Genomic DNA, 7,500 nt, shown 5'->3' on the forward strand with positions numbered 1-7,500 from the left:
TTATTCAATAATTGATAGATATATTTGGAATGTATTATTTTTAATTATTTTAATTTATTTACCTGTTTTTTAGCAGGGCACCAGTCTATCAGTGTGAAACTTGGCATCCCTTAGCGAATACTTCGAATATGGGCCATTGACAAAATAAATTGGTGTATAAATCTCTGTTTTGATTACAGTAAGTTTGGATGGATGTTCCCTGCTTCCACTTCCTTGCACTTTCTGTGTTTCCACAACTTTAACGTTTCCGAGCTGCAAGACGATATCCGTTTCAAATCAGATTCGAGTCCGTATTTAAAGGTAGCTCATAGGCTGATGTCGATTATTTACCTATTGAATTAGTCAGTTGATACAAGATAAATAATAATAATAATAATAATAATAATGCCCAAAAACAACAAAAATGAACTGAATCTTCGTTTAAATGCATTGTTATTTAAGTCCATTTGAAGGTGTAAACCTCCGGTTAAGCAACTAATGTCCGAGTCCGAAAATGCCTGAATTACAAATTTGAATAATGTATGAAGGCAGTTTATCTATATAAGTTTTAATCAGTACACTTTAATTACTAATTTTACACGGCACATAAACGTAAACGTCTGTACATCGGAAACGGTGAAGAGAGAAGCGAATATAAGTCTTAAATTTACAAACACTTGTGTCTACGGCCATACCACGTTGAAAGCACCGGTTCTCGTCCGATCACCGAAGTTAAGCAACGTCGGGCCCGGTTAGTACTTGGATGGGTGACCGCCTGGGAATACCGGGTGCTGTAGACTCTTTTTTTTTTTTTTTTTTTCTTTTATAACTAAAAACAGTTGAAGTTTTTCTTTCTTTCTTTTATTGTAACTAAATTTACTTTCTTCAATATAAATAATAAATAGAGCAATTTCTCGACTTTCATTTTCTCTTTTTCCTTAACTTTCTTCAATAATTCGGATCCTAAAAAAATCAAGCATAGGACCTGAATATAGCAAATGTTGCTTTGCACTTCTCTGCTCTTGGTTTCGATCCTTACTACTGGAATATGCGATCATAGATGACCAGTATTTCTTATTAACAAATTCGGTTCAATTTATCCAGTTTCCTCTACTTTTACTACCACAACAAGCTGCCTCCTTTCACGTCGAAATACTTCCTTCAAGTTTCTTCTCATATATTCCTGGTGTAGTCTCTTGCGCAGAGTTGCAAAATATGCGATCAATGTCTTTCATTTTGGCTACTTATTTGTGGTATTTCTTATTCACTAATTGATTGATAAATATGGAATGTATGAATTGTGAGAATTTTTTATATTAATTTATTGATTGATTGATTTCTTTTACAGCAGGGCCTCAGTCTGCCAGTGGGAAAATTGGCATCCTGTAGCGAATACTGTAAATATGGGCCATTGGCAAAATAAATTGGGTTATAAAATTCTGTTTTGATTACAGTAAGTTTAGATAGATATTCCATGCTTCCACTTTCTGTATTTCCACAACGTTAACTTCTCCAAGTTGCAAGAAGAGATCCTTTGCAAATCTGATAAGACCCTATCTTTAAAGTTAGCTTATAGGCCGGTGTCGCTTATTTTAACCAAATGATAGGACAGAAAGACGAATAATAATAATAATAATAATAACAACAACAATAATGTCCTGAATCTGCATTTTAAGTCAATTTCAACATGGAATTCTCCCCTTATCTGGGTCAGAAAATGGATGAGTGACAAATATGAGTATCTGAGGCCAGTTTTGCTTCTTTTGGATTAGAACTTTGAATCAGTATACACTTTAGTTACTAATATTATACTGCACACAAACATTTGTACATCGGAAACGTTGAAGAGATGTGTGACTAATCAGCAAAAGAGTCTTGAAAACGCATCAAGACAACAAATTATGTTTTACAGTCGAAATGTTGTTCTCACTAGAACTGAAATCATTTAATTTCTACTTAAATGCCCGAAAAATTTACAATTAAAACTACAATAAATGTTTTATACCTAGTCCCGCACAGTGACGTTTATCTGATTCCCTGTACTCACCGAGAGCATTCTGTGTCATATGGATGCATATCAAATGAAGTGAAAAGTAATGGAATACTCGCTTTTTTATTTATCCCTATGCATCGTGGTGCCCACACCATGATGAGACGCTGTTTCAATAAACCTTTTTATATATGTTCTTTACTGTTCTTCCTTTTTCTTCTTGCTTTATCATACTGACACACGAGAGAGAGAGAGAGAGAGAGAGTATGCAACAAAGTTCGCATAACTTTATCAGCTATTAACATTAATTGTACTTCTGTGTAATTTTATTTTTAACGCGTTATCCTATAACGATTGCAAACAAGGGCAAAAACTCTACTGATCTTATTCGATAATTATACCATACTGAATTAATAAGTTTATCTCGTAAAAACGGATCATATATATATCCTGGGTGGCTGAGGGTGTTTTAAGATATGTGTGTGTCTTTTCTGATATATATATATATATATATATATATATATATATATATATATATATATATATATATATATATATATATATATATATATATATATACGTTTGTGTGTGTACATACATACATACATACATACGTGTATTATTTACATATAGTCTTGGATAATTTTAATTATTGGGATATGGTTTTTAGGTATCAACAGATACAAAGGAAACAAACGTTTCAATACATATAATGACATTTTCTTAAATTCTACATTGTATCATATTGACCTACTACTTGCTAGGCAAGCTGACTTTTATAAAATTTGCAAACTCCTTATATATATTTAAACTTACTTTTAGTATTCAACCAGAAAATCAGTACAGTGCAGAAAGATTGAAAATATTATTTCTTTCGGATATATATATATATATATATATATATATATATATATATATATATATATATGTAAGAGAGAGAGAGATGAGGGGTTCGGAATGGTTTAAACAGACTCTAAATTACACTGATAAAATGTACATCAGTCCAATGGTTAACATGATAGGTTTCTATCAAGCTGGTTGCCCTATTGTACCATTGAGCAAGACTACCCTCATTGCCTAACAAAACCAAGCAGTCTTTTGCCAGAACACCATAATGTGAACTTAGGCCATCTAAATCAAATTCCTATGTGAAATTTGCCAATATAAGCCAATACACTTTAATGCAAACTTAGCCAATCTAAACCAAATATCTTAATGGAAACTTAGCCAAACACCTTAATGTGAACTTAGCCCATCTAAACCAATGTACCATAATGTGAACTTAGCCCATCTAAACCAAGAAAAGAATAATGTGATATTGGCTCATATAAACAAAAACACCTTAATGCTATCTTAGCCAATCTAAACCAACCGACTTAATTTATTTTTTATAAAGAATACAAAGTGAAAATTTAAATACTTTTCAGCATTATAAATGAAATCACAAATAGTCCATAAAAGTTATATGACAAGTCCAAAAGGGTAGTGTTCCAAATGAATGCCAGTGGTTTTCTGAATGAAGTCCAATTTTGAATGTGCTGATGTAATAACAATCTTGACGTGTGGCGATGATGTAATTTAGAATGTCCTTGAATGAATTCATAATAGTCCCAAAATAGCGATTTTTGATATTTGGACATTAGTATTGGGGTGTATGGACATATTTGTTTTGCTTATCAAAACGTTGGAAATCGCCGACACCATGCGGTATCGGCATAGGCTGCTTACTAGCCACAGGGGGCTCGTATCATTGCTTACAATGAAACTATCAGTCGTACATATAGTATAAAATGTATGACTGTCAGTTCAATTGTGAGCAACGATGCGAGCCCCTGTGCTTACTAGCCTGCCATGCAAACTTGACCGACCTTTCATCGAGATATACCTGCATGAAATCGAGAGAAATACGATTTATTTTCTCAGAAATAATTGCGAGTATAACATCATTTGTCGTTAATGAAGCTGACTGATGAAAGAAAACGACAACCTTGATGAAATTTGACACGGAACTCGCCATTGTATTACTATTCAAATGACTGCACAAATATGGCAACCTACATGTCAGTGACTTCGGCGATCAAATAAGCTCTTGCTTCTTTACAGATTGAAACTGAAGGGATGTATTGTCGTAAGCAGAGCTCTCCCCTGTCTCTAATATATATATATATATATATATATATATATATATATATATATATATATATATATATATATATATATATATATATATATATATATATATATATATATATATATATATATATATATATGTGTGTGTGTGTGTGTGTGTGTGTGTGTGTAATGTATCTTTGTAACGACGAAGAGACAACCTATATTAGTCTTAAATTTGTACGTACAAATGTCTACGGCCATACCACGTTGAAAACACCGGTTCTCGTCCGATCACCGAAGTTAAGCAACGTCGGGCCCGGTTAGTACTTGGATGGGTGACCGCCTGGGAATACCGGGTGCTGTAGGCATTTTTTAATTTTTTTTTGGGTTCCATCCTCACTGTGAGGATATGCGATCATATATGGCCAATATTTCTTGTTCACAAATCTGGTGCAAATTTTTCAGTTTCCTCTACCTCCAGGATCGAAATGGGCCGCCTCGTATGCCGTCCAGATCCTCCAAATTTCTTCTGATATTCCGGATTCAGCCTATGCTATAGCGAATAATTGCAACGTATGCAATCGATGTCTTTCATTTTGGATACTTGTCTGTGGTATTTCTTATTCAATAATTGATAGATATATTTGGAATGTATTATTTTTAATTATTTTAATTTATTTACCTGTTTTTTAGCAGGGCACCAGTCTATCAGTGTGAAACTTGGCATCCCTTAGCGAATACTTCGAATATGGGCCATTGACAAAATAAATTGGTGTATAAATCTCTGTTTTGATTACAGTAAGTTTGGATGGATGTTCCCTGCTTCCACTTCCTTGCACTTTCTGTGTTTCCACAACTTTAACGTTTCCGAGCTGCAAGACGATATCCGTTTCAAATCAGATTCGAGTCCGTATTTAAAGGTAGCTCATAGGCTGATGTCGATTATTTACCTATTGAATTAGTCAGTTGATACAAGATAAATAATAATAATAATAATAATAATAATGCCCAAAAACAACAAAAATGAACTGAATCTTCGTTTAAATGCATTGTTATTTAAGTCCATTTGAAGGTGTAAACCTCCGGTTAAGCAACTAATGTCCGAGTCCGAAAATGCCTGAATTACAAATTTGAATAATGTATGAAGGCAGTTTATCTATATAAGTTTTAATCAGTACACTTTAATTACTAATTTTACACGGCACATAAACGTAAACGTCTGTACATCGGAAACGGTGAAGAGAGAAGCGAATATAAGTCTTAAATTTACAAACACTTGTGTCTACGGCCATACCACGTTGAAAGCACCGGTTCTCGTCCGATCACCGAAGTTAAGCAACGTCGGGCCCGGTTAGTACTTGGATGGGTGACCGCCTGGGAATACCGGGTGCTGTAGACTCTTTTTTTTTTTTTTTTTTTCTTTTATAACTAAAAACAGTTGAAGTTTTTCTTTCTTTCTTTTATTGTAACTAAATTTACTTTCTTCAATATAAATAATAAATAGAGCAATTTCTCGACTTTCATTTTCTCTTTTTCCTTAACTTTCTTCAATAATTCGGATCCTAAAAAAATCAAGCATAGGACCTGAATATAGCAAATGTTGCTTTGCACTTCTCTGCTCTTGGTTTCGATCCTTACTACTGGAATATGCGATCATAGATGACCAGTATTTCTTATTAACAAATTCGGTTCAATTTATCCAGTTTCCTCTACTTTTACTACCACAACAAGCTGCCTCCTTTCACGTCGAAATACTTCCTTCAAGTTTCTTCTCATATATTCCTGGTGTAGTCTCTTGCGCAGAGTTGCAAAATATGCGATCAATGTCTTTCATTTTGGCTACTTATTTGTGGTATTTCTTATTCACTAATTGATTGATAAATATGGAATGTATGAATTGTGAGAATTTTTTATATTAATTTATTGATTGATTGATTTCTTTTACAGCAGGGCCTCAGTCTGCCAGTGGGAAAATTGGCATCCTGTAGCGAATACTGTAAATATGGGCCATTGGCAAAATAAATTGGGTTATAAAATTCTGTTTTGATTACAGTAAGTTTAGATAGATATTCCATGCTTCCACTTTCTGTATTTCCACAACGTTAACTTCTCCAAGTTGCAAGAAGAGATCCTTTGCAAATCTGATAAGACCCTATCTTTAAAGTTAGCTTATAGGCCGGTGTCGCTTATTTTAACCAAATGATAGGACAGAAAGACGAATAATAATAATAATAATAATAACAACAACAATAATGTCCTGAATCTGCATTTTAAGTCAATTTCAACATGGAATTCTCCCCTTATCTGGGTCAGAAAATGGATGAGTGACAAATATGAGTATCTGAGGCCAGTTTTGCTTCTTTTGGATTAGAACTTTGAATCAGTATACACTTTAGTTACTAATATTATACTGCACACAAACATTTGTACATCGGAAACGTTGAAGAGATGTGTGACTAATCAGCAAAAGAGTCTTGAAAACGCATCAAGACAACAAATTATGTTTTACAGTCGAAATGTTGTTCTCACTAGAACTGAAATCATTTAATTTCTACTTAAATGCCCGAAAAATTTACAATTAAAACTACAATAAATGTTTTATACCTAGTCCCGCACAGTGACGTTTATCTGATTCCCTGTACTCACCGAGAGCATTCTGTGTCATATGGATGCATATCAAATGAAGTGAAAAGTAATGGAATACTCGCTTTTTTATTTATCCCTATGCATCGTGGTGCCCACACCATGATGAGACGCTGTTTCAATAAACCTTTTTATATATGTTCTTTACTGTTCTTCCTTTTTCTTCTTGCTTTATCATACTGACACACGAGAGAGAGAGAGAGAGAGAGAGTATGCAACAAAGTTCGCATAACTTTATCAGCTATTAACATTAATTGTACTTCTGTGTAATTTTATTTTTAACGCGTTATCCTATAACGATTGCAAACAAGGGCAAAAACTCTACTGATCTTATTCGATAATTATACCATACTGAATTAATAAGTTTATCTCGTAAAAACGGATCATATATATATCCTGGGTGGCTGAGGGTGTTTTAAGATATGTGTGTGTCTTTTCTGATATATATATATATATATATATATATATATATATATATATATATATATATATATATATATATATATATATATATATATATATATATATATATATATACGTTTGTGTGTGTACATACATACATACATACATACATACGTGTATTATTTACATATAGTCTTGGATAATTTTAATTATTGGGATATGGTTTTTAGGTATCAACAGATACAAAGGAAACAAACGTTTCAATACATATAATGACATTTTCTTAAATTCTACATTGTATCATATTGACCTACTACTTGCTAGGCAAGCTGACTTTTATAAAATTTGCAAACTCCTTATATATATTTAAACTT

At 32.9% G+C, this 7,500-nt stretch overlaps 3 non-coding genes across 3 annotated transcripts; all 3 read left to right on the forward strand.

The window, feature by feature from the left end:
* Window positions 1-660: 660 nt before the first annotated feature.
* LOC149768916 (5S ribosomal RNA) lies at window positions 661-779 on the forward strand. The gene has a single exon (XR_016419616.1). It is a non-coding gene; the product is annotated as a 5S ribosomal RNA (ribosomal RNA).
* Window positions 780-4,330: 3,551 nt separating this feature from the next.
* Window positions 4,331-4,449, forward strand: LOC149768917 (5S ribosomal RNA). The gene has a single exon (XR_016419613.1). It is a non-coding gene; the product is annotated as a 5S ribosomal RNA (ribosomal RNA).
* A 912-nt stretch (window positions 4,450-5,361) lies between these two features.
* Window positions 5,362-5,480, forward strand: LOC149768918 (5S ribosomal RNA). Its single transcript, XR_016419617.1, has one exon. It is a non-coding gene; the product is annotated as a 5S ribosomal RNA (ribosomal RNA).
* The last annotated feature ends 2,020 nt before the right edge of the window (window positions 5,481-7,500 follow it).

The sequence above is a fragment of the Sinohyriopsis cumingii genome, unplaced genomic scaffold (genome assembly GCF_028554795.1).
Source record: "Sinohyriopsis cumingii isolate HCF-2022 unplaced genomic scaffold, ASM2855479v2 utg005391l, whole genome shotgun sequence".
Taxonomy (NCBI): domain Eukaryota; kingdom Metazoa; phylum Mollusca; class Bivalvia; order Unionida; family Unionidae; genus Sinohyriopsis; species Sinohyriopsis cumingii.